Source organism: Scyliorhinus torazame, chromosome 7 (assembly GCF_047496885.1).
Source record: "Scyliorhinus torazame isolate Kashiwa2021f chromosome 7, sScyTor2.1, whole genome shotgun sequence".
NCBI lineage: Eukaryota > Metazoa > Chordata > Chondrichthyes > Carcharhiniformes > Scyliorhinidae > Scyliorhinus > Scyliorhinus torazame.
In genome coordinates, this window is record NC_092713.1 from 125677214 (window position 1) to 125702694 (window position 25481).

A 25481-nucleotide genomic window follows, 5' to 3' on the forward strand; every position below is an offset into this window, starting at 1 on the left:
TAACAGAGACCACTTGCAGAAGTCCTAATTAATTGTTCCCACTGGGTCAATAGATGCATCTATAGACTTTCAGTTGGTGTGACACACATTTTTATATGATGATTTTATTCACAACATAATGATTATTATTATGCCCATAAACCAAGCAAAATGTCACTTCCAAAAATAAAATGAAAATACAGCATGCCATGGATTCATAATTTTCCTTGGGGACAGTTCGTGATGATGTATAGAATAAGAATATACTGATCACTGATTTGTGGCAGTTTTTTAATGTTTCATATTTTCCAATAAATATTATCTCAACATGCTGTTGAAGTGCAAAAAGTAAATCCAGTCCTAGTCACTCTTGAATTTGCTGCAATTTGAAGAGCTGGGTGAAACATCACCAGAGAACAAAATACAATTCCAACCATGAGCTATGGTAAAAGGGAATTTTAAAATGATCCAAAGCTTTGGACAATGGTCAAAGTGCCAACACTTAATGCCCCAGCAAAAAAGGAATTTACTGAACTGTGAACTGAAATTATATGGATTCTTCTTTGATTAAATTAAATTCTGTTGATGCTGACTGACCATGCTTATAATCTATGTTTAAATTGATTTTGTGCAATACATGGTTAGCCATGTAAGCTGGTTGTGAAAGTCCTGATGCATTTGTACTTCATCCGAAGTTTACATTTTCCAATTGCTTTTCATAGCAATGTATTTATTCATATTTTATAAAAAGGCAACATGGATTGGAAAGCTCTCCTGATTCAACTCATCTGCAAAGGACAACTTGGGAAGGTACCGAAGGTTAGTTTTGGAGAGGGGGGTGGGTTGCAGAGAGGTGTGCAGCATTTGCAAAGAGGGGTATAAAAATTACAGAGCCACAGCAGTCCACATGGGAGGAAATTGGAAATTGGGAAATTTGAACTGCCAAGACCTTCTTTAAACTGAGGGAGGGATATGTGCATTTGGGTGTGAAACCACCAGCTGCTGGGGTTTCAGTTTCAGGTCCCGAGTGTGTTGAGTTAGATTGCTGATCTGACTGCAATCAGCACAAGTTTAGCTTTGTAGTGAAGTAGAGCCTGCTTGGTTGTGACACTGAAGTTGGAGTGTAAACACATGCTTGAGGAATGTGCTTTTTAAGAGATGTCAGATCTGATTTTAGACAGTCCAATACCTTGAAAGCAACATTGTTAGATTCTTGCTGAAATGTTTCCGTAAATTAAATTTATCCCACAGTGAAATGCCCGATGCCAATTCTTTCTGAATCTTAATATTTCACAGGAATAGCAGCTGAAATGATCCAAATCAATGCACTAAATCAGCTAATTTTGGGGGGAATGGTTGTTTAATCTATGGAAACTTATTTCATTACATTTACATTTACATTTCATTTATTTTTATAATTACTGAATTTGGCTGAAGTGGGCTGCTTTTGTTCGATATGAGACTGTGGTGACTGGACAAGTGGACTTTGATTTATGTTATTTGTGCTGCCATATAGTGAATCTGCTTACAATGTGGCTTTGTTCTATTACATATATCTGCATAAATCATTTCTAAAAGGGACATTTAGAGCATTTATCATAGGGGTCCAAAAATGTATTTTCCACTTCAGCTGGGTCTGGTGCAAATTTAGTTAATCAATTATAACTATTTAAAATTTAGTGAACACAGTGCAGTACTGTTACCACAAGATAGTAGGGAATAATCATAACGTCTACAACCTCACCATATTGTCAGTTTAGCACTTGTATTTTGCAATATGTTAAATTCAATGCATAAAAACTTTTCCTTTTTCAGTAGCAATTCAATTCCCCTTTGCAGCGACTACTACATTTCTTTCCACTACTTTGTCAAGACAACTCATGGAATTAAAAAATCATTCTTCTCATCTTGCCTCTGTCAATTTTGCCAATGATTTATAATCTATCCCCTCTGCTTGTGAAACCCGTTTTCCTCTACACAAAGTCACTCAGAATTTTACAAATTTCCATTAAATCTCCCCTGAACCTACTCTTCCTGAAGCAAAACAATCCCAGCTTCTCAGGTCTGTCCAGATAACTGAAACTCTTCATCTCAGGCGCATTGTCAGTAAATCTCTGCCTCTTCTTCAAGGCCTGATGTCCTTTCTAAAGTGTATTGCCCGGAAATACTCCCATCTGAGATCTAACCATCATTTCTAAAGGTTTACCATAATTTCCTTGCCTTTTATGTCAACATTTGTAAAACCAACAATTCTGTATAAAATCATTCTGATGGGAACAGTTCCCAAATTTACAGAGTTTGTTTACACAAGAATAGGAAAACAGGAGCAAGTGCACATCATTCCAGCATTCAACAATATCATGACTGAATTCCTAAATTAACTCCACTATCCCGCCCTCTCCCCAGATTCCATGGTTCACTTAGTGCCTAAAAACCTTATCAATCCCAGTCTTGAATATACTCATTGACTGTGTGGCAAGAGCCCTCGAGAATGAGAGTTCCAAAGACTCTCAACTCTAAGAGTGACCAGGCTGTAGAATTCACTCTGGGGAATCACTTTAACTTGTATTAACCCGCGCTTTCCCTCAAAGGATCCGCCTCAGGCCTGTTTAATTCTTACTTGTTTCCAACTCCACCAGAATGACCAACAGCCTCACTGAGATAAGAACAGAGTTCCCCACACAAGATTTGTAAAAGGGTTTTAAACAACTGATCCTGCTATCAGCTGGTGCTGGAGTGGATCTCCTGGCAATTCAGTCTTGCTGCGGAAAGAGAAAGTTCTTCACTTTGGATCTTCAGAATCCATTAGATGAGGGAGAGATCATGGCTGTGACCATCCAGCTTCTGGCCAAAATGAAAGTAAAAGCAAACACCGTCACACAAGGAAGGAACACTCCAGATAAAACCCCAACCCCCAATGAGCAGCGGCCTTTCATATGGCCTGGCAAATTGAAACAGTGCATTGGCCGACAACCCAATCTATCATGGTGGGTCAGCACTGATCTCCCTTGAATCTGCTGATCTGAAATATAATCAGCTCTTTGCAACCTGCCTTGCCTGAGGTCATAAGTCAATCCTCAGTCTACCAGTCACTTGAATTAAAGGTGCAGTTCATCTTTAATAATAATAATAATAATCATCATCTTTATTTTCACAAGTAGGCTTACATTAACACTGCAATGAAGTTACTGTGAAAAGCCCCTAGTCGACACATTCCGAAGCTTGTTCAGATACACAGGGAGAATGTCTAATTCACCTAACAAGCACGTCTTTCGGGACATGGTGCTGAAAAACGACCTTCAGAATTTCTCCAACATCGGGCAGGACTAGAACATATGTAAATGATTGGCTGGACCCCTCTCACACCATTCACAAATGTTCTCCACCCCCTCAAACAACTGACTCATCCTTGACTTTGTCAGGTGTACTCTATGTACCACATTTAGCTGCACCAGCACCAGCCCCACACGAGGTTGAGGCATTCACCCTCTGCACCACCTCCTGCCACAACCTCTTCTCCAGCGCCATCCCCAGCGCCTCCTCCCATTTGGCCTTAACCCTCTCCAACGCTGCCATGTCCTCCTCCAAGATCCTCCCGTGGATCGCCACGATGATCCCCCCTCCAGCCCTATCTCTGCCAGCACCTCCTCCAACAACGAGGAGGGCATTGCCACTAAAAATATCAGGAACAACTTCTGAGCGAAATCCTGCACCTGCATCCACCTAACGGACTCTCCCCGCGGAATCTCAAACCTCTCCTTCAATTCCTCCAAGCTCGCGAACATGCCCTTCTCGAAATAATTCCTTCATTTCCATCACCCTTCACCCCCCACTCCATCCACCCCCGAAACCTAGCATCCAGTCTCGCCGGTTCAAATACATGATTCCCTTGATCGGCATTAGCTTCGACCCCGCCCCTAAAATCCTGCCAAAATCACCTGCATACCTTCAGCGTGGTCACCACCACCAGACTACCTGAATATTTCCCTGAGGCAAACGGGAGCGGCCTCCATCTTCACTCACAAAGCCTCCGGCTCCCGACTTCAACCCCACACCTTCTCAGTGTTCGCTGCCCAATATAAAATCACGTTGATTAAGCCGAATCACAATGTGATTTTCCAAATGTCCTGTAATCACATCCTTAATAATAATTATTTTTGGAAATATTTTTATTGTAATTTTAACAACCTTAATAACAATTGTTTGTATTTTTCTGCTACTGATGCCAGGCTAATGGATCTGTAGCCTCCCGTGTTCTCTCTTGCTCCTTTCTTGAAGAGCGGGTCTGTATTTGCTACCTTCCAATCCATGTTCTAGATGTTTTCAAAGCTAGTTAATTCCAGAAGATCAAAATCAAAGCGCTACCTCTGTAACCACCTCTTTTAAAGCACTATGGTGAAAGCCATCAGATCCCGGCTATTTGTTAATTTTAAGTCCCATTAATTTCTCAAATACTCTTTTTTTCACTAATATTAATTAAAATCTCAATATAAGTATGATTCCTCATAATTTCCAATAGGTCCACTGTATCTTCCACTGTGAGGCCAGACACAAAATATGGGCTGGATTTTCTCCCCCTGCCCACCGCAAGAACGGACGAGCCGCGTACAATTGAGTACTCCATTGACCTCGGGCGAGATTCTCCGGTTTTCGGGTGAACCACTGTGCTATGGTCTGTTTCCCATCCTTTCTGAAGTCTTCAGACCCATCCACATGACTTGTGTGTTCATGTTGGGCAATAGTAAAGCCTGAGGCTCCTCCATCACTGCACCTGTGGTCTCCTGAAAAGCCTGAGCTGCAATCACATCCTCCTGACCCTGACAACTAACCAAATCTAAGCCACACCATAGTTCTGTGACTGCCTCCCGGGGTATCTAGGTAACTACCACCTAGATAGGTAACTGCCATGCATTATAATGTCTACACCTCAGACTCATCAACTCTGAACCCAAATTCCTCATGATGCAGATAGTTACTGTGCTGTGATTTAGTTTATCTGTCAGAAATGGGTACTAGTGGGCCAGGATTTTGTTGTAACAGTGTATCACAGTGAGTGGGAACAGTTGGTAAGTGTTTCTCTTTAAAATTTCAGTAGTCTAGTTTAAAGGGCAATAAGCACCTGATCCAATTAGATATGAGGCAGTTATCTGTCAATCAACTGAAGCCCAATTAGGGCCTCAATAGGGGTCATTACTCAGGAATTTTAATCTTGTGTGTGAGTCATCCCAGCTCACCTCAGCTTTATATAAGGCAGTAGGTTAAGCAAGCACACAACCAGTCAGCTCGAGTGAGATTTCACCCAGAGGGTGTTGAGAATTTGGAGCTGCGGTGGAATTTGGAGCTGCGGGGAAGAGGTGCTCATCATTGGGAGGAGTGGAGAGGCTGACCTATGAGGGAGACTCGAGGGCAAGTGAGAGGTAGAAAGAAATTGAACCATGATGTCACAGCCAGCAGATAAGTGATTGACTGGTAAGTAGTTTTTATTTTCATTTTTCTCTTGGCATTGTATTGCTGTTGTAAGTTAACTTAAAGGTTAAGAGAGAAGGACTTCAGGTGGGGGAAGAGAGCAGTCGCGGGCAGCAGCACTCTGGAGCTGTGAATGGATTCACTCTGGAGCATCCACAATGCTGAGGAAGTTGTGAATAGCACGTTGGTCACACCGCAGTTAATAATTACTGTGGGAGATAGGAATTGGGTGATCACCAGACAGAGGAAGAGTAGGAAGGTAGTGCAGGGGTCCCCTGCAGTCATTTCCCTCAAACAGATATTCTGTTTTGGATACTGTTGGGGGAGATGGCTCGCCAGGGGAAGGTTCATGGCACTGGGGCTGGCTATGCTGCACAGGAGGGCAGGGAAAAGAGTGACAGAGCCATAGTGATAGAGGCTCAATGGTAAGGAGACTAGGCAGGCATTTCTGTGGATGCAAATCAGACTCCAGGATGGTATGTTGCCTCCCTGGTGCAAGATTCAAGGATATCTCGGAGCGGCTGCAGGACATTCTGGATGGGGAGGGTGAACAGCCAGCTGCCGTGGTGCATATAGGCACCAATGATTTAGGTTTAAAAAAAAGCTGTGAGGTCCTACAAGCTGAATTTAGGGAGTTAGGAGTTAGACTAAAAAGTTGAACCTTAGAAGTAGTCATCTCAGGATTGCCACATGCTCGTCAGAGTAGGGATGTCAGGATAGATAAGATGAATACGTAGCTTGAGAGATGGTGCAAGAGGGAGGGATTCAAATTCCTGGGACATTGGAACCGGTTCTGGTCCTGGGACATTGGAACCGGTTCTGGGGAGGTGGGACCAGTACAAACCGAACGGTCTGCACCTGGGCAGGACTGGAACCAATGTAATAGGGTGAGTGTTTGCTAGTGCTGTTGGGGAGGGTTTAAACTAATGTGGCAGGGGGATGGCAACCGTTACAGGAAGTGAGAGGGAATTAAAGTGGTTACAGAAACAAAAGGCAGTAGGGGGAAAACTGAAAGGCAGAGAAATCAAAGTCAAAAATCAAAAAGGGCCACAGTACAAACTGTGGAGAGCTCGGTGAATGGGCCAGTAAGACTAAGAGAAATAAAGCAGGGGGAAGTGTACAAAACATGACCGGACAGATGATCTGAGGAAGCACGGCAGAGAGCAAGGGAAGTCCAGATTAAACTGCACAATGCATGAGGCCTGACGGGCAAGGCAGATGAACTCCGGGCATGGTTAGGTATGTGGGACTGGGATATTTCTTGCTATTACTGAAACAGGGCTAAAGGAGAGGTAGGACTGGCAGCTCAATGTTCCAGGATACAGATGCTATAAGAAAGACAACATGAGGTAAGAAAGGAGAGGGAGTTGCGTTTTTATTTAGGGAGAATATCACGGCAGTACAGAGAGAGGTTATATCTGGGGGTTCGCCCTCTGAGTCTATATGGGTAGAACTGAAAAATAAGAAGGGAGAGAACACTTTGATAAGATTGTACTACATACCCCCAGTCAGTGGGAAATTGAGGAGCAAATATGTAAGGAGATTACAGATAGCTGCAAGAAAAATAGGGTAGTAATAGTTGGAGACTTTAACTTTCCCACATTGACTGGGACAGCAATAGCATTAGGGGCTTAGATGGAGAGAAATTTGTCGAGTGTATTCAGGAGGAATTTCTCATTCAGTATGTGGATGACCCGACAAGATAGAGGGCAAAACCTGACCTCTTGGGAAATAAGGAAGGGCAGATGACAGAAGTGTTAGTGAGGGATCACTTTGGGACCAGTGACCATAATTTTATTTATTTTATAGCTATGGAGAATGATAGGTCTACAATTACAATTCTAGATTGGGGCAAGACCAATTTTGATGGTATTAGACAGGAACTTTCAAAAGTTGATTGGGGGAGTCTGTTGGCAGGCAAAGGGATGGCTGGTAAGTGGGAGGCTTTCAAAAGTGTGTTAATCAAGGTTCAGGGTGAACACATTCCTTTCGGACTGAAGGGCACAGCTGGTAGAAGCTGGAACCCTGGATGATTCAGGATATTGAGGCCCTGGTCAAAAAGGAGGCATATGACATGCATCGGCAGCTAGGATCCCTTGAAGAGAATAGAGGTTGTCAGAGTAGGGTTAAGACAGAAATCAGGAGGGCAAAAAGGGGACAGATGAGGCAAAGGAGAATCCAAAGAGCTTCTACAAATACATAAAGGACACGAGAGTAACTAGGGAGAGAGTAGGGCCTCTTCAGGATCTACAAGATCATCTATGTGCGGATATGCAAGAGATGGGTGAGATCCTAAATGAATATTTCTCATCGGTATTTACTATTGAGAAAGGCATGGATGTTGGGGAACTTGGGGAAATAAATAGTGATGTCTTGAGGAATGTAAATATTACAGAGAAGGAGGTGCTGGAATTCTTGAAGCGCATCAAGATAGATAAATCCCTGGGACCTGCTAAAATTTAACCAAGGATGTTGTGGGAGGCTAGGAAGTGGGGGCGGGGGGGGGGGGGGGGTTCAGGGTGCACAACGTTGTACTCGACCCACGTGAGCACCGGGACCCCCCCTGGAGAGATGCCATGGCGTGGCTCCAACTGTCTCCTCACACAGCATTAATATAGCTTATATCTGCACGCCCTGATGATACCCGCCTAATCGTGATGCTTTATCCAACCCCCCAGGACAAGACAGCTCACAACCAACGTCAGAGTATGAGAACCGGAGGGGGTTCTCCTGTGCTGCACCCCCTAAATGTTCACGAGCAGAGGGCCCTGGACCTCGCTGGGGGATCCGCCACCCGGGAGGACGTGACATGCCAGGTCGGAGGCGCAGAAGCAAGTGAGACAACCCTGCATGTCCTCCCCACCCCAACCCGTCATCGCCCCCTCACACTGGCCACTGCACCCTCTATCCCCTCTCCCCTCACACTGGCCACTGCACCCCCGATCCCCTCCTGCCCTCACACACTGCCCCCACCACAACCATACACCCGGCCCAGCGTGTCTAACGAACCCCGTATCGTTGTGTTCCCCAGGGCCAGCCGCCGAACGTCCAGGGTCGTCTCGGCCAAGACAAAGCCGGCCATCTCCAACCTCCAGCGCACCCAGGGACGCACGCCAGAGGGTGGCAGTCGGTCGGACAGGAGGGCCATCCTCTCAGTCTGGGACGCTGGATGGGGACGCACATACGACGGACAGAGACAATACTGAGGGGCACAGGGTGGACAGTGACGATGACGCACAGAGAACGGCCACACAGTCCACGGATTCACCTGGAGGGCAACATGACATGGGCCGCATGCACCTTGCGCCGGGCCATGAGGGGGACCAGTACACAGCAGACTTCCTAACGGACGATGACCTCGAGCTAGCGGCACTGCTGTCTCCCACACCATCCACCATCGCCGAGACACTCACCTTGGTTGGGCAGATAACTGATGAGGCTCCCGGGTCACTGTCTGGTGCGCACCGCATAGCCGAGCAGGTACAGCAGGTGGAGTTTGGAGCAGCCGAGGGGTTGGATGGTCAGAGGGCAGCCCAGGCCCAGCAAACAGCTGCCGCCCAGACGGTTCCCGGGTTCCTGGATGTACTTGACCCAACCGGACAACCGATGCATGTGGACACCGAGGGACTGAATAACGGGATGAGGGCCCTCTTCCAGGACCTGCACACGCAGTTGGAGGAGTCCATCCGCGTTCAGGAGCAGAGAGTGGTGCCGCTCATCGCAGCCACCCAGGCTGACACCGCACGGGTGGCGTCCTCGGTGGAGGCAATGGGTGAAACGGTTTCGGCCATTGGTCAGGTTCTGCAAGGCGTTGGGCTTCACATGCACACGTCATCCATGGCCCAGGAGAGGGCTGCCCGCTCACAGGTAGCCATGCGCCAGAGCCAACACGACATTGCCGCCGCTCTCCGGGCCCTGGCTGAGTCTCACCATGCCATGGCCCGGTCCCAGCAAGCGATGGCACAGTTCCAGCAGTCAGTCGCGGAGAGCATAGACCGCCTGGCGCACGTGATGGATGGCTTGGCGCACTCACAGGTCGAGATAGCACAGTCCCTGGCAAGAATGTCGCACTCCCTGGGCTCCGTCTCTGCGAGCATTCGGACCGTGGTCGATACCGCTGCAGGCCTCCAGGACTGGCAGCGCCAGGTGTTGGTGGTGCGACGGGGCATGTCTCCAATCGCACCTCCGTCCCACAGTAAGGCCCGGGGGCCACCGGCTCCCCGAGGGAGGAGGAGGTTCTGGGGCCCGTCCCGGTACGTCCAGCAAGGGACGTCCCGGATCACTTGGCCTCCCCCTTTCCGTCCCTGGCGCACCTGATGGGCAGCGGGCAGGACAGGGTGGCACCACGCCATCCAGCACGCCCGCCGAGCAGCCTGGCCCATCAAAGCCGGGCCGCCACAGGAAAAACGTGCCGACGGGGAGCCATGTTGCAGGGCGTGATTCTCAGCAGTCCACCTCCACTCCTGCTGTACCATCTGGGGAGACACCTAGACGTAATGGTAGGGCCCGTAATGCAAAGAAGTTAGGCACATAATAAGTTGGCACGGGTGCAGGGCACGGTTTAGTTTTAAGGGGTAGGACATCTGTATGTGAATGTCACAAATAAACTCACTGTTGCACTTAAACGTGTAAGACTCTGTGCTATATCCGGTGCCAGGGGGCTCGTGAGGGTGACCGAGTGGCGCTGTGGTTAGGTGACCGAGTGGCGCTGTGGTTCCTGAGCGGTTCAACGTCGATGCCGGATGTGCTGTCCCTTTCCCCCCTGCCTTCCAAAATCGGACACCATAGTCCTCGGCACTCCGACGCCAGCTACCCCACACGGGCACGTGATGAAATGCCCGTTACGAAGGCTGTGACCACTGGAGTGCATGGTTCAGCTATTGCCATGAGTCAGACCTTGGCTGACGAATCTCAGCTCGCAGCTCATCGCAGAGCGGGCTGTCATCATTCAACATGGCACTGATCACAACCGCTTACACAATCATCAATGTTGTGCAATCCCGTAGTGCCACAGTGGTAAGATGATGTGGAATTGATGCCGTGTACGGGGTGCAGGGGGGGCAGTGGTGCCCGTGTGCAGGACTGGCGGTGCAAGTGGCAGTGTTCAGCGAATCCCTCCCCCATGGTGCGTGAACCGTGCGGCCACCAACACGTCACGTGCCCGCTGTTCTCGACGGTGCCGTCGTGTAGCCTCCTGGACGTAACCAGCACCCGAGCAGTGTCTGTGTCCTGCGGCCCTCCCCCCACCCTGATGCACGCCATCCTCCTCCTCCTCTTCTTTGTTTGCGTTAGCTCTGGTGCCGTCGGGTCCTCCCTCCGACTCCTCCACCAGTGCATCTCCCCTCTGCATGGCAATGTTGTGCAGCGCACAGCAGACCACGACTATGCGACCGACCCTGTCGGGCCGGTACTGCAGGGCCCCTCTGGAGCGGTCCAGGCATCTGAATCGCATCTTCAGCAGGCCGAAGCACCGCTCCACCACACCCCTGGTTGCTGCATGGGCCTCTTTGTATAGGCTCTCTGGGTTGGTCTGAGGCGTCCGTATTGGCATCATCAGCCATGACCTCAACGGATAGCCCCTGTCGCCCAGCAACCAGCCCCTCAGCCCGGGGGGGGGGGGGAGATCCGTTGAACATTGCGGGGATGAACGACTGTGCCAGAATGTAGGGGTCAGGCACACTCCCGGGCTACTTTGCACACACATGCATGATCTTCATGTGGGGGTCGCATACCACCTGAATGTTCATGGAGTATGCGCCCTTCCTGTTCATGAACACTTCCCTATTGTCTGCAGGTGGGCGCATGGGGACGTGCACACCATCGATGACACCCTGGACCATCGGTATCCCGGCCACCTTGGCGAATCCACGTGCCCGTGCTTCCTGCTGTGCTCGGTCCTCTGGGAATTTAATGTACCTGTCCGCGATGGCGTACAAGGCGTCGGTCACGTCCCTGATGCACCTGTGGACCGATGCCTGTGAGATCCCGGATAGGTCCCCGCTCGGCGCCTGGAAGGACCCGGTAGCGTAAAAGCTTAGGGCCACTGTCGCCTTGACGGAGACTGGTATAGCGCGTCCTCCACCCATTCCAAGTGGTGCGAGGTGCGCCACGAGGTGGCATATATGTGCGACTGTCTCCCTGCTGAACCGTAGTCTCCTCCTGCATATGATGTCTGGTAGGGCCTCGAACGACATTCTGTCACGGTACACCCTAGGCCTTGCTGGACGCCTGTGGCGCCCTGGCACCACCATCAGTGGCTCTTCCTCCTCCCCCCCCCCCCCCCCCCAAGCACTTTGATATCAGTGCCCGCCTCCTGTGCATTCTTCGCCGTCGGGGGGGGAGGTGCGGGGGGAGGGGGTCAATGTAACCCTCAGCATCCCCTGGACATTCCGGGCCACTCCGTGGCCATCCCCTCTGCTGCAGCAGCAACCGCTGCATCTGCAGCCACTGTGGGCCGTCTGAGTCTACGCTGCCGGATGGCCACCTGCAGAGCTGCGGCTCCAACCACGGCAGTGAACATCGCTGTCTGGTTGGCATACATGGTGACCTGCAGGAGGGTGGTGGGGCGCAGAGAAACAACATGTTACACGGAAGATCTTCCACACCTCGCCAGCCGGGTTGCATGGGATACCTGTGTGCCCCGGTGGCCTGGTCGCGCTGCAGATACGCAGCTAGCCTAACACCAATGGTTAGTTCACACCGTCCTCCTAACCAGTGTGCCAGTCGTCGGTGCGCATCAGCCACACGACAACCTGCGGCCGTGTCCTCATCACCGTCCTGCCATATCAGGGCGGCTGACATGTGGCATCAGTGGATGGACGACACCCTCCACTCCCTCCCTCACCCCCCCTCCCACCTCCACACTCTCCCTCCCTCACCCCCCCTCCCACCTCCACTCCCTCACCCCCCCCCTCCCACCTCCACTCCCTCCCTCAACCCCCACTCCCATTCCCCCGTTGGCCGCAGCGTTCTCGGGGAAGCCGACCCAGTCTGCAGGAGCTCCGGAACAGTCCACTCACCTCCTCACTGCTCAGCGTCAGCCAGTCCAGGTGTGAACGGCGACAGCGTGAACTGGGGTCACACCGTCGGGACTTTGGCCCATCCGGGCCGGAGAATAGCGGGGGTAGCGGAGAATCGCCAGTTTGGGTGTCTCAGGCGATTCTCCGGCCTGTGCTGCGCAGAACTTGACGGGGCCGATCTTGCCGCTTGGGTGAATCGCGGGAGGGCGTCGGACCAGCGTCGCGTGGAAAAATGGCGCGCCAGGCAATTCTCCCAACCAGCGCAGCATCGGAGAATCGCACCCAGGATCTACAGGCATTTAGAGAGGCAAGGACTGATTAGGAACAGTCAGCATAGCTTTGAGTGGAAAATCGTGTCTCAAAAATTTAAGTTTTTGAAGGGGTAACCAAGAAGGTAGAGGAGGGCAGTGCAGTCCATGGGACCTACATAGACTTTAGCAAGGTCTATAAAAGGTTCCACATGGTAGGTTGTTGCATAAGGTTAAATCTCACAGGATCCACGGTGAGGTAGCCATTTGGATACAAAATTGGCTTGATAACAGAAGTGGTTGCAGAGTGTTGTTTTTCAAACCAGAGGCCTGTAACCAGTGGCTGCTGGGCCCACTGTTGTTTGTTATTTATGTTAATGATTTGGATGAGAATTTAGGAGGCATTGTTAGACGTTTTAGTTGCTGTGAAATGAAGAGTCTAAAGTTCTTGTTCCTTTTCACCAAACACTATTTATTTCACTTCCACAGCCTCTACACAAAACTCTTAACAACACACCACCTGACAGAGGCCACCTGAAGCCCCTTTACATATCAGTGTCAATTAATGGATACTTAACATAAATGAGACAACGAATTGCAATGTCTCTTCAACCCATTACTTAACACTCTCCCCTTCCTTGGAGAAGAAAAAATTAGGTGAAAACAAAATTTCACGAAACTCAAAACACACACATGTGTCCCCCTCTTTTTTTTTTTTGTTTGGACGAGAAAGAAAAAAAAAGTCACAGAAACAAGCGCCCTTCATTAACAATATCCAAAAGTTTCTGTGAACTCGCCCCTCTTTTCGTAAAACAGTCTGACAGTTGATAGCTCCTGTCGACCAATTTAATTTTTGTTATTTCCCCTCTGCCCAACATCTGCTTCAAACTTGCGATGTCTATCCGTAACCTCTTTTCATTGACACTTTTTGTAGAGTGTACATATTCCCACAGGGATTTATTGTCAATGTGACAGTCAATAGGTACATTACCCAAATCCCCTAATCCCAAAATTTCTGTCAACATCATACTAATGTGGACTTCCGGTGACGAAGGGCGGGAGGCGGACGCACAATGGAGGGCTCCCGTTCGGGAACGGCATTTTCGGGGCTTTAAGCCCGGTCCCAGGGTCCACGGAGGCAGCAAAAGCAGGAAGAAACAGTGAAGAAAAATGTCGAGGGTAAGCAAAAAATCATCCGTAAAGAAAACAGCTGAAGGTCCGTCGGGGAGTGGAAAGGTCACCATGGGTTCACCAAGGAAAATGGAGGCTGGAGCACCAGTGGAGGCCGCATTGCTTATGGCTTAAGAAATAACTACGGTGATGGCTGCGGAATTCGAAAGGCAGTTTACAAGATACATGGAGACAATGAGGAAGGAGATGAGAGAGGTTTTGAGTGCGCCAGTGGAGGAGGCGATTTCCCCGGTGATGACGGCGGTGGCGAGCGCAGTGGTGAAGATGCGAGAGCAAGGGGAGGCACTGAAGGAAGTGGAGGAGACATTATTGCACCACGATGATCAACTTGCCTTGATGGGGAAGGCGATGCGGAAGGTGATGGACATTAACAAGGATCTACGAGGAAAAATGGAAGACCTGGAAAACAGATCCAGGCGACAGAATTTGAGGATTGTGGGGCTGCCCGAAGGAGTTGAAGGACCGAGGCCGATTGAGTATTTTGCCGCGATGCTGGCGAAACTATTGGGGGAGAGGGAGGATCCCTCCCGATATGAACTGGATCGGGCTCATCGATTGTGGAGGCCTGTACCAATGGCGAGTGAGCCGCCAAAGGTAGTGACTCTGTGCTTCCGTAGGTATAGTGTGAAGGAGTAGGTCCTGAGCTGGGCCAAGCAGAAGCGGGTGGTGCAGTGGGCTGGAGCTGGTATACGTGTATACCAGGACTTTACGGTGGAGCTGGCGAGGAGGCGGGCTGCCTTCAACCGGGTGAAGAGGGCACTGTACATTAGCAAGGTGCAGTGCGGCATTGTATATCCAGCGAAGCTGAGGGTGACTTACAAGCTCAGGGACTTTTATTTTGGAACGGCGGAAGCAGCGGAGGAGTTTGCGAAGGCAGAAGGACTGTGGCAGAATTGAGAAATGGCCATGTGCCGATGTGACCTCATGACTGTATTTTCTTTTTTTTTTGCTTCACTGCGTGCGGGTGTATGGGCTAAAGGAGCCAATGTTGTATATATTTGGACAAGGGAAGTGATGGGACTTTCACTCGAAATGAGGGCTCTTTAGGGTGTAGGTGGATATGCAGGGTTTGTGTGCTAAAAGGGGATTTCTGGGCTTTCCTAGGGCCGGGCAAGGGGGAAAAGGGACCCGGGCGGGGGCCTCCACGCTGGCCGGTTTAAGCCGGCCAGTGAACGGGAGTGAGGTGGGGGGAGGGGCTGCGGCCATCGGAGCCTGGCAGAACAGGGTCCGAGTGGTGTAGCCGGGTCGAAAGTTGGGGGGGGAAGGAACAGAGGTTGGGGGGAGGAGTTTTACAAGAGGCAGTGGATGGGAGGAGTTGGAGACTTGGGGGGGGGGGGAGGGGGGTGTACAACTCTTGGGTGTCATGTATGGTACTCTTTCAGAGGTTGGATGGTGTTGAGTGTAGGGGGGGGGGGGGGGGGGAGTGGACTCTATAGGTCAATGGTGACCATGGGCGGTCCCGGACTTCTTTTTCTCCTTTGTTTTTTGTTGCCACCGTGGGAGGGTTTGTTTTATTGGATGCATATATTGACAGGTGGGCCGTTGTTTGGGGTGGTGGGAGGATGGGATCGTTGGTATTGTTAAGGGGATTGATTTTGTATTTGTTATAGTTTACTGTTTGTGGGTGGGGTGTAAATTTAAGGAAAATGTGAAAATGGAGAACAAAAACATTTTATATTAAAAAAAATATCATACTTGTGTAAAAAGCCATATCCACCGCCTGTACAAGGCTTAGCGTCTCAGCAGCCAAAGTGCTTCTTACCACTCTCCTTATTTTTTTTGTTTCCCACACAAGTGGGCAATATTTACCATTGTTCCCAAAAGGAAAATTATAAAACCTCCTGCGCTTGAAACCCCATCACATAAAATTGCGTAGGACGCATCACTATAAACTATGAGTTTCAAGTGCCTAAGGTCACCTAAAACCGGGAACTTCAAAACACACTCCTGCATTTTTAGTTTGGCTAATGCTTTATTTGCTCTTATTATGTCTTCCACTTTGGGATCATTCATTTTTGTACTCAACTCTCAGACATCAAAACTCACGTCCGGTCTCGTCTGTCTACCTAACCAGTTCTACATAACCCAATTAAACTTTGAAGTTGCTCTTTTTCTATCTTTGAAACCATCGCGTCTTTTTGTGAAACTCGGCCACGACTAATTGCTATTGGGCTGATGCTTTCCAAATAAGATTGCTGACGTAAAGTTGCTGCTAACCTAGTCTGTCCAATGTCCAGTCCAATATATTTAAATGCACCGGAAGCCTGACTTCCAACCCTGAATTCTTTCCTCAAACCAGAGATTACAATAGCTTCAAAATCACGAGTCCCACCCCACAAAAAATCATCGACATGCATCATAAAAATGCCAGAAAGATTTCCTTTATAGTGCCAGTAAAACATTGCAGGATCTGCTTTCAACTGGCAACAGCCTAACTTTAACAAAACTGACCTTACCGAAAAATACCAGCCTCTAGATGCATCATTTAATCCAGATACACATTTGTTCAACATGTTACATCTGTTAGCTGCTTCTTTAGGAGGACGGAGAAAAATGTCTCTCTGGAGCTGATGCCCCTGCAAAAAGGCAGCTTTTGTATCTATAGATTTGCATTCCCATGCCTTTGTGGCTAATAGAGCCAAGAAGATCTTTAAAATAACCTTTCCTGCTGTAGGTGAATCTACCCTTAAATCCTGATCTTCCAAGTTTTCTTCAAATCCCCTTGCCAAAAGCCTGGCCTTTGCCTTCATAAGTTCCATGCGGAAGAACCTTTTCCGTGCAAATCCATCTGTGGGATAGAGCTCTTTGTCCCCTATCCGGTACTTTCGAGTATACCCCAAATTCACTCCAACTATGCAATTCTTGCTGTTTAGCTTCTTTAATAACTTTTTCATCTAATTTATTTGAAGCCACCAAAATCTCACGTGCAGGTGGGCTTCTACTCCTATTAGTATTCATAGTCTTACTCACGTTCCGAGATCTTGATAAACTACGTCCCCTCTCCCGCCTGGTATCTCGTTCTGTACTGCTACTGCTTGATCTTTCCCTTCTGCTGTGGGATGTCCTTTCAATAGTTCTCGACCTTTTCCTGTGGACTTGTTCACTATCCGATGTACTATCTGAACTGGCACTGCGTTTCTATGCCCTCCATTTTTGAACTTTGTTTTCCCTATCCATTGTCTTGACTCCTCCCCTGAATGCTGTACATTCAACCAATGTTTATACTTTCCAGTGGCCTTCCCTGCTCTACTACTTCCCGCCCTATCGTTTCAGGCAATGGGACCTTGTGTGAGAACCTCTCTGGCTACATCGAGGGCATCTTCAAACCCATCGTACAAGGTACGCCCAGCTTCTGTCGCGACACGACGGACTTCCTACAGAAACTCAGCACCCATGGACCAGTTGAACCAGGAACATTCCTAGTCACAATGGACGTCTCGGCACTCTACACCAGCATCCCCCATGACGACGGCATTGCGGCAACAGCCTCAGTACTCAACACCGACAACTGCCAATCTCCAGACGCAATTCTGCAACTCATCCGCTTCATTCTGGGTCACAACGTCTTCACCTTCGACTACAAGTTCTTCGTACAGACGCACGGAACAGCCATGGGGACCAAATTCGCACCCCAATACGCCAACATCTTCATGCACAAGTTTGAACAGGACTTACTCACCGCACAGGACCTTCAACCGACGTTATACACCAGATACATCGATGACATTTTTTTCCTTTGGACCCACGGCGAAGAATCACTGAAACGACTACACGATGACATTAATAAGTTCCATCCAACCATCAGACTCACCATGGACTACTCTCCAAAATCAGTTGCATTCTTGGACACACTCGTCTCCATCAAGGATGGTCACCTCAGCACTTCGCTTTACCGCAAACCCACGGATAACCTCATGATGCTCCACTTCTCCAGCTTCCACCCTAAACACATTAAAGAAGCCATCCCCTATGGACAAGCGCTCCGTATACACAGGATCTGCTCAGACGAGGAGGAGCGTAACAGACATCTACAGACGTTGAAAGATGCCCTCGTACGAACGGGATATGGCACTCGACTCATCGATCGACAGTTCCAACGCGCCACAGCGAAAAACCGCACTGACCTCCTCAGAAGACAAACATGGGACACAACAGACCGAATACCCTTCGTCGTCCAGTACTTCCCCGGAGCGGAGAAACTACGTCATCTTCTTCACAGCCTTCAACACGTCACTGATGACGATGAACATCTTGCCAAGGTCATCCCCACACCCCCACTACTTGCCTTCAAACAACCGTGCAACCTCAAACGAACCGTTGTTTGCAGCAAACTACCCAGTCTTCAGAACAGTGACCACGACACCACACAACCCTGCCATGGCAATCTCTGCAAGACGTGCCAGATCATTGACATGGATACCACTATTACACGCAAGAACACCACCACCAGGTACGTGGTACGTACTCGTGCGACTCGGCCAACGTTGTCTACCTCATACGCTGCAGGAAAGGATGTCCCGAAGCGTGGTACATTGGCGAGACCATGCAGACGCTGTGACAACGAATGAACGGACATCACGCAACAATCACCAGGCAGGAATGTTTCCTTCCAGTCGGCGAACACTTCAGCAGTCAAGGGCATTCAGCCTCTGATCTCCGGGTAAGCGCTCTCCAAGGCGGCCTTCAGGACCCGCGACAACGCAGAATCGCCGAGCAGAAACTTATAGCCAAGTTCCGCACACGAGTGCGGCCTCAACCGGGACCTGGGATTCATGTCACATTACATTCATCCCCCACCATCTGGCCTGCAAAATCCTACCAACTGTCCTGGCTTGATGCAATTCACACCTCTTTAACCTGGGGTTACCCCATCTCTGGATCTGTAAAGATTTAATCACCTGCTAATGGTCGCATTCCAAGCATTGTTTGGCATCTTTGAATTTGTCTATGTGTGTTTCTGGAACATACCTCTTCATTCACCTGAGGAAGGAGCAGCGCTCCGAAAGCTAGTGACATCGAAACAAACCTGTTGGACTTTAACCTGGTGTTGCAAGACTTCGTACTCTACTAATAACAGTTGCATCCTTCCATTGACTAGACCCTTCAGGCAAGTATGCCACTTTTGTACCAACTTTTGGCAGTTGCCCTTTCGGAAAAATGGCCTGTTTTAATTCACCAGAAGTGTTGTGTTCCTCCACAGAAACCCTGTCTATATCAGTTAATTGGTCCTCATAGTTCTGTAACACATGCGTACCAGATGACTCTGGTTCCTCGTCATGTCTATCTGCTCTGTCTAATGTACCCATTATCCTTGATGAATGGACCCTAACAGTTTGATTACCATGTTGCAAAATAATTGTTTTGCCATCTATGCCTATGATCTTCCCTGGTCCTTTCCATTCATTAGAATTGTCTCTCTTATAGTATACCATGCCTCCTTGTTGAAAAACGGCATCTGATGGCTGTACGTTATGTCTTAAAGCTCTGCGAATTCTTTCAGAGACTTCTGCTTCCAAAAAAGCTTTTCTACTGCTATGTAATGCATTTAAATGTTCAGCAAAACCAGAGCTAATTGTAGTCCCCTCCCAAGCTGGAGGCTGGTCATCCAAAATGGACGGAATTTTAGGATTTCTACCAAACACTAATTGATAAGGACTATAGCCCCCAACCATCTCCAATGAATTCTTTACATGTACTGCCCATGCTAAAGCTGAATTTAGCCTGCAATTCGGTCGATCTGCCAAAATTTTCCAAAGCATGTCATCGATGACAGCATGATTTCTTTCACAGACACCATTACTAAATGGGCTTTCTGCAGCCGTATTCATAACTCTGATATTCATGTTTTCACACAGATCCCTAAACTCATCATTAGCAAATTCTCCCCCATTGTCCGTAAGGAATTTTGCCGGTGGACCCATTCTTGTCCCTATCCATTTTTCCACGATTTGATCCAGAATTACTCTCTTTTCTTTACTTCGTACAATCGTTGATTGACTAAATCTGGTTGCTAAATCTACAAAATGCAAAATAAATATATTATTCTCTTTATCCCAGATCTTAAGGTCCATGGCCACAATGTCATTAAAATCCCTGGTCAAAGGTAGGGTTACTATCGGTCGTGCTGGTGTCCTTCTGTACTTCCTACAAACTTCACAGCGGTCACTAACCTGTTCTATCAGTTTAGTATTGTCGTCATACCTTACCCCTGCATCCTTTAATAAATTTTTCAGCCTCCGAGGAGACGGATGTGCAAATTGCCTATGCGGTTTTAACACCACAAGCTTTTTATCAGCTAAAGTCCCATTTTCAACTGCCATTAACACTTCCTTAACCATTCTACTTGAAAAATGATTTGTCAGTAATGGGATACAATAGTGTCCCGACTGTGTAAATTGTAAGTCCACCGTCGTTCCAAAAACTGTTGCCTTATCCTGTTCCATATCCAGTTTCATGTGTGCTTTTTTCATCGACGGTCTGCTCAGAAGCAAAGGTATCTCACTTGATACAACATCCGTGCTAATGAAATGATTCACTCCGGCAATATTGCAAGGGATCACCACTCTTTTCAGCGACTTCAGAGTATTATCATCACCAAACCTGAAACTTGTGGAACTTTCAAATTCCTTAACCTTGTTACGATTTTCAGCATTCAAAGAGTCCAGGTAACATTTTAACCAGTCAATTCCACACACAGATGTGCAGCCACTGTCCAATACAGCACAGTTGAAGGATTCTACAACCAACACCCTCATTACCGGCGTAAAACTGCTTGTCAATAGGACAGTGCCTTCTTTCTGGTCACTATCTTCTTCCTCTTCTGACTCTTCCATGTCATGTGTCGCTTCAAACACTCTATCATAACGAGTTGGACAGTTGAAAGCATAATGGTATTTAGAGTCACATCGAAAACATTGATTTATCATGCCCCGTGCATTTCTGGGGTTCATCTTCCTATTGTAGGTTCTAACTGGGTTTCTGTCTTCATAATTTCCTTGTCTCAGTCTCCTTCTATAGTCTTGAGCCCTGTTCACAGCCATACGATTTTGCCACCCTGTTAGTAGTGTATCTTCCATATTCTGCCTTATTGCAGGCCATTTGGGTCATCAGAGCCATCGGAATCGAATGTTTTCCCAGAAACTTTTGTAAAGCTTTAGTCATCTGTTTGAATAACGTATCCTTATCAGTAAACTGAACTCCTGTCAAAACCAGGAGCCTATCCATGTTGCTCACTCTAGCACAGTCAAGTAATTTAAAGGCCAACACAGACTGTGGCAATTCCAGATTGTGTTTCTGCAGCCTTTTATACTGCCAAATTCCATTATATAGTCTTCCATGGAGATATCCTCCATTTTCCGGAACTTATCCAAATCGGACCATGCTTCATACGCACTTAACAAGTCATCTTTCTTATAAATCTTATCCATATAATGTAATAAAGTCTCCAGACCTCCTTCTGAGTCTAACTCTTCCAATTCCAGCTCATAAAGCACTTTGTTTCGGATTTTACTGCCATATGGTAGAGAAAGAGCCAATGCCATACCTTGTTTTCTCTTTCCCAAAGCAGTTACTTTAGTCCACATAACTACTGCACTTCTCCATTGGTCGTACAATTCCCTTTCAGAAAATAAGGGAGGATAGTCATATCCAGCCATCTTTATCCTCGGTTCAGCCACATATTGCTGTTTTTTTTCTTTTCTCACTCACTCCTTGGTTTGATCAGGAAAAGTTGTATCTTTCAAACCTTCACATTTGCACAGCAACCATCCTCTGCTACCATTGTTCGACGTTTTAGTTGCTGTGAAATGAAGAGTCTAAAGTTCTTGTTCCTTTTCACCAAACACCATTTATTTCACTTCCACAGTCTCTACACAAAACTCTTTAACAACACACCACCTGACAGAGGCCACCTGAAGTCCCTTTACATATCAGTGTCAATTAATGGATACTTAACATAAATGAGACAACTAATTGCAATGTCTCTTAACCCATTACTTAACAGTATGGTTGGTAAGTTTGCAGATGACACCAAGATTGATGGCATTGTGGACAGTGAAGAAGGTTATCTAGGATTGCAATGGGATCTTGATCAATTGGGCCAGTGGGCCAAGGAATGGCAGATGGAGTTTAATTTAGAGAAATGTGAGGTGATGCAGTTTAGTAGATCAAATCGGGGCGGGACCTACTCAGTTAATGGTATGGGGAGAGTTATAGAACAAAGAGATCTAGGAGTACAGGTTCATAGCTCCATGAAAGTGGAGTCACAGGTGGACAGGGTGGTGAAGAAGGCATTCGCATGCTTCGTTTCATTGGTCAGAACATGGAATACAAGAATTGGGATGCCTTGTTGAAGTTGTACCAGATATTAGGAAGGCCACACTTGGAATACAGTGTACAGTTCTGGTCACCCTATTATAGAAAGATTATTATTAAAGTAGAAAGAGCGCAGAAAAGATTTACTGGGATGCTACCGGGACTTGATGATTTGAGTTATAAGGAGAGGTTGGATCGACTAGGACTTATTTCCCCAGAGCGTAGGAGGCTAAGGGGTGATCTTTTAGAAGTCTATAAAATAACTAGGGCCTAAAATAAGGTAGATAGTCAACACCTTTCCCCAAAGGTAGGGAAGTCTAAAACTAGAGGGTGTAGGTTTAAGGTGAGCGGGGGGAGATACAAAAGGGTCCAGAGGGGCAATTTTTTCACACAGGTGGTGAGTGTCTGGAATGAGTTGCCATAGGCAGTTGCAGCGGCGGGTACAATTTTATATTTTAATAAGTAGTTAGACAGTTATATGGGTACAGAGGGATATGGGTCAATTGGGACTAGCTTAGTGTAAAATCTGTGTGGGTTGGACAAGTTGGGCCTGTTTCCATGCAGTAAACCTTTATGATTCTGTGACTATCACTTGGTGTCTGTGATTAGTTAGCCTTGAGCCTGCACCCTTAAGCTGAAAATACTTTTTTGCCCATTGGAAGTTTGAAGTGATTTCAATATCCATTTCAGTTACAGAAAGGAAATGATTGGATTAAGAGAGACAAAGTAGAAATAAACGATATTGTATATTCATTTTTTACATTTTCAAAACCTCTAATGGAAATTAAAATCTGAAGGGATGTGATTCATCACTTCTATTAGTTATTTTTCAGTGCCAGAGAGGTTGATTATAAGTAACGAATAACGATCACAACATTTAAAGGGGATTTTGGTAAAAATGATAAGATGATTGTGGCGAGATTACGGCACAAATACAGCAACTGGCTACACAATTCAATTCATATCAGTGGGGATACTGAGAGCTGCTTACCCAAAGCTGATGGTAGAGTGGTGCATAAGTGAGAGTAATTTTTGGATATTGGCATTTAACCGTGCCTCACCTTAAGATTAGTATCATTCCCACATAATTAACAGAGAACGCTGTAGCCTCCTATTTAATTTGACAGCTAAATAATAAAATTAAAAATGCCAAGTAATGCATCAACGAATGGTGTAATGTAGCCTAAGTATTTTTAAAGGCAGGTTTTACCTGTCCTGTGTTTACAACCACGCCTGCAATATTTCAGTCCACAGGAAATGGCAATATTGATCTATGAAAAGTGTTAATTTAGTGAGCGGCACTGCACACCACTCTGAATGAGGGGGCGGGGAACAAAAATTCGGCCGGGCACACCTTTTGTTGCTGGGAACAAGTGTGGTGTGGGCTTCCTCACTCACCTTGCAGGCCTGGCGATGAGAGGCGGCGATCTCCTGTTCAAGGGCTGTCAACTTGGTGGCTTCCCGGGGCGCAGGCTCTGCACTTGCTGCCGAAGCCTGCTGCCCTTTCCCCGGGCTGCCCAGCGCCTCCCCGCCGCTCCCCCTGCCGCTGAAATCCGGACTGACCTTGCAGCCAAGAGCCGGGGACATGCAAAGGGTTTGGAACACATTTTTCCAAATATTATATGTAACATTCGACCACTTAAAAGTGTTTCGATGCAACAACATTGGAAAGAATGGGTTGGACTGCACCCGGGAGGAGTCTAAAAATTGCAAATATTGACGATTGTAATTTTTTTTAAAGTCGACATTTCACATCGAGCACCAGATTATCATAAAGATAAATTGCAACATAATGCGTTTAAAGTTCCCCAAGTGTACCTGGATGAAAGAGGAGCATTTTAATTAACCATAGGATATGGCGTTTGTTGGGGAAACCAGTCTGGTGTCAGCAGCAGTGCTTCCTGCTCGTACTGGGGGCTGGACATGTTTTGTTGCCTTCCGGATGGTTGATCAGTAGCACAGCTTTCCGGATTGCTACCGCGAATGCAAACTGAAAATCGGCAGTTTAATCTTCACCCGGGAAAGGATTCGGGGGAAGAGAGCTGTCTATAACTTGGGAACTGGCGTCTGCTTTTAGAATTGAAGTAATGCCTCCCAAATTGCTGGAATGGCACATCTCCATTTTCAGTACTTAGTCAACCTCAGGCTAAATGTTTAGCTCAACTAATCCTAATTTAAATGTGACCATCCAATTTTTTTTTAAAAACTGCATCTTTCCTGTGGGTGAACACTCACAGCTCCGCGCAAACTGTGAGCAGCTGGAAGTCCAGCTCTTTTTCACGGTATGAGCCAGGCAACGTGATTGGATCTGAACTTCAACTTCCTATATAAATGCACCCTAAATGGATTGACGTTGGAGACGCAAGGCCTTTCCATAGGGTGGGTTACAGTACAAATTGAAGTTTAAAGTCAATAAAGGTATCAATGCAGCCCTCATGCTAACCATTATCTGAAAACTTGCAGGCCCAAGACAATTTGTTTAGATTTGATAGGAACTTCAATCTGATCATGCAAACTGCTTGTAAGCTTGAAGAAATTGGATTTTCACCAGGTGACTTCACAGGTTTAGCTGTGTAGGTGGTAAGGGATGGCTTTTCCAAGCATTTACACACAATATGGTGGCCCCAAACTGCCGCTAGTTAGCTTATTGTACTACAATAATAGCTATCATTTTATGTGATCAATGATTCTGGCAGACCAGAATTACACTGCTAGCTGGCCCTCACATTGCGACAGAGAGGCAGACATTTTTATCATACATGCAACTGTTCCTAGGTGGGAGGAAAGTATGCTGTTTCTTTTAGAATGGAAAAATAGAATGCTGATTTAAGTTTTGCAAGCTTGCAATAGATTGAGCACTTTTAAAAATTAGATTTTACTTCAGGCTGGACCTTCTACACAAAATGTGAAACTCTTAACTTGAGTGATAGACCGCACTATAGTAACTTCAAGATAGCACCCCTGCTAGTCCAGCACTCCTCCTTCAGTACTGCTCTGGCATGTCAATCTTGATTTCTTGCACTCCAGCCCTGGAGTGGGACTTGATCCGCATGGCAGCACAGTGGTGAGAACAGTTGCTTCACAGCTCCAGGGTCCCAGGTTCGATTCCTGGCTTGACTCACTGTCTGTGCAGAGTCTGCACATTCTCCCTGTGTCTACATGGGCTTCCTTCGGGTGCTCCAGTTTCCTCCCAAAGATGTGTAGGTTAGGTGGATTGGCTATGCTAAATTGCCCGTAGTGTCCAAAAAAGGCTGGGTAGGGTCAT

At 47.3% G+C, this 25481-nt stretch overlaps 1 long non-coding RNA gene across 2 annotated transcripts in view; it reads right to left on the minus strand.

Annotated features, from left to right (window-relative positions):
* Positions 1–24422, minus strand: part of LOC140426548 (uncharacterized) — a 28354-nt gene extending 3932 nt beyond the window's left edge. The window contains exon 1 of one of the 2 annotated variants that reach the window (XR_011948226.1): positions 24035–24419. This is a non-coding gene — a long non-coding RNA (uncharacterized lncRNA). Of the gene's footprint in view, positions 1–24034 lie in introns of both variants that reach the window. The other variant, XR_011948227.1, reaches the window with a different exon arrangement.
* Positions 24423–25481: the final 1059 nt, after the last annotated feature.